We start from the raw sequence: 2,500 nt of genomic DNA on the forward strand, positions 1-2,500 counted from the left end.
GGTTCAAGTACGAAAGGATCTCTGTCGGCTTGGGGGTACGCCCGTTTCCGTTTCAACTTGTCTCGCGAGGGTGGTTTCGGGGCCAGCAGGAGAGCTCGTCGGGGTAGCAGGCCCTGCAGCCGTGGTCACCGCCAAACCCCCACAACTCGAGCAAGTGAAAAAAAAAGTAACAGGAGCGAAAGCATCTCTGTCGGCTTGGGGGTACGCCCGTTTCCGTTTCAACTTGTCTCGCGAGGGTGGTTTCGGGGCCAGCAGGAGAGCTCGTCGGGGTAGCAGGCCCTGCAGCCGTGGTCACCGCCAAACCCCCACAACTCGAGCAAGTGAAAAAAAAAGTAACAAATAAGAAAGGATCGTCGGCTTGGGGGTACGCCCGTTTCCGTTTCAACTTGTCTCGCGAGGGTGGTTTCGGGGCCAGCAGGAGAGCTCGTCGGGGTAGCAGGCCCTGCAGCCGTGGTCACCGCCAAACCCCCACAACTCGAGCAAGTGAAAAAAAAGTAACAAATAAGAAAGGATCGTCGGCTTGGGGGTACGCCCGTTTCCGTTTCAACTTGTCTCGCGAGGGTGGTTTCGGGGCCAGCAGGAGAGCTCGTCGGGGTAGCAGGCCCTGCAGCCGTGGTCACCGCCAAACCCCCACAACTCGAGCAAGTGAAAAAAAAAAGTAACAAATAAGAAAGGATCGTCGGCTTGGGGGTACGCCCGTTTCCGTTTCAACTTGTCTCGCGAGGGTGGTTTCGGGGCCAGCAGGAGAGCTCGTCGGGGTAGCAGGCCCTGCAGCCGTGGTCACCGCCAAACCCCCACAACTCGAGCAAGTGAAAAAAAAAAGTAACAAATAAGAAAGGATCTCTGTCGGCTTGGGGGTACGCCCGTTTCCGTTTCAACTTGTCTCGCGAGGGTGGTTTCGGGGCCAGCAGGAGAGCTCGTCGGGGTAGCAGGCCCTGCAGCCGTGGTCACCGCCAAATCGCCACAACTCGAGCAAGTGAAAAAAAAAGTAACAAATAAGAAAGGATCGTCGGCTTGGGGGTACGCCCGTTTCCGTTTCAACTTGTCTCGCGAGGGTGGTTTCGGGGCCAGCAGGAGAGCTCGTCGGGGTAGCAGGCCCTGCAGCCGTGGTCACCGCCAAATCGCCACAACTCGAGCAAGTGAAAAAAAAAGTAACAAATAAGAAAGGATCGTCGGCTTGGGGGTACGCCCGTTTCCGTTTCAACTTGTCTCGCGAGGGTGGTTTCGGGGCCAGCAGGAGAGCTCGTCGGGGTAGCAGGCCCTGCAGCCGTGGTCACCGCCAAACCCCCCACAACTGTTGGGCGCCTACCTGCGCGGGGCAGGAGGACACTTTCCGATTTCAAATCTCCGTTTGCCGAGTCCACCCCGAACGCACGCGGGCGGGCGGGTTCGCATCACCCTTCGTCACAAGGGGCGAAGCCCGTTCCACCGTCTCGTCAGTAGTGCCGACCGGTCTGTGATCGACGAGGGGAGCCACACCAGGTCCGGCCCTGCTGCTTGGCGGCACCGCGTCGTCGGGAGCTCGCGACAGACGGAGGGTTTCGGTGTACTCTCCAGCCACGGGAAACGAAGCCGGTGATGCAGGCGCCGGTCTTTCGCTCCCAAATCGGCTGGGTTTACATCGTTGCTATCTAGTCACGCTCCCTTCAAACCCGACGGGGTACCTATTCCCCTCACCCGTCTGTGCGTATACAGCCTCTTTGCACTTGCGGGATGGGGGTGGTGGTTTAAAGACTCTCGAGTTGCCGCCCGTCGGTCTCCGAGCTCCGTGCAGTAGTGATCCCCAGCGAACTGCCAGCAGGGCGAACGAGCGATCCCGCTCTCGGTCGGGGCGCCTGGCGTCGATCGGTGGTCGGTGGCTTGCGGGCAAGCTGCGCTGTGAGTGTGGGAACGAGTATGACGAGCCGTTGCCGCGACTCCCAGTCCACCTCGGCGGTGGCTGGGCCGGGCGGGCGTCTGCTCGGGCGAGTGCCGCCCCCGCCTCCTCGCAGGAAGTCCGCTCGCCGACACGCCGCCACGTGCACGCGTCAGTGACGCTGCCGAACCGATGGCCGGTGCCCGTTCCCGCCTCTGCTTTTCCTAGGGCAAAGCTGCTGCACGCCTCGTGATACTAGGCGGGCGACATGGTGGCGGTGATCCTGCCTCCGTCGCTGCGGTGCGTTGGGGCACGCATCGCCTCTTGGGCGCCCTGTCCTCCTCCCCCCAATAGACGTATGTTTCTGCGGGCCGCACCAGGATGGTGCTCCCCATCGCTTCACGCCACCCTGCTCCGCCCGCACGCCGGCGTGCAGGTGGCTGTAGCTCAAGGTGGGGAGCGTATGTGCGGTCCGGGTCGCTTTCCTCTGGCGAGGGAGAGACCTAAAACAAACTCAGACAACTCTTGACGGTGGATCACTCGGCTCGTGCGTCGATGACGAACGCAGCTAGCTGCGAGAATTAATGTGAATTGCAGGACACATTGATCATCGACACTTTGAACGCACTTTGCGGCCCCGGGTTC

General features: G+C 61.0%; 1 non-coding gene across 1 annotated transcript in view; it reads left to right on the forward strand.

Moving 5' to 3' along the window:
• The first annotated feature begins 2,375 nt into the window (after positions 1 to 2,375).
• Positions 2,376 to 2,500, forward strand: part of LOC140474661 (5.8S ribosomal RNA) — a 154-nt gene continuing 29 nt past the window's right edge. Inside the window, exon 1 of the ribosomal RNA XR_011959303.1 lies at positions 2,376 to 2,500. This exon is cut by the window's right edge and continues 29 nt beyond it. This is a non-coding gene — a ribosomal RNA (5.8S ribosomal RNA).

Source organism: Chiloscyllium punctatum, unplaced genomic scaffold (genome assembly GCF_047496795.1).
Source record: "Chiloscyllium punctatum isolate Juve2018m unplaced genomic scaffold, sChiPun1.3 scaffold_1120, whole genome shotgun sequence".
NCBI classification, from domain to species: Eukaryota; Metazoa; Chordata; class Chondrichthyes; order Orectolobiformes; family Hemiscylliidae; genus Chiloscyllium; species Chiloscyllium punctatum.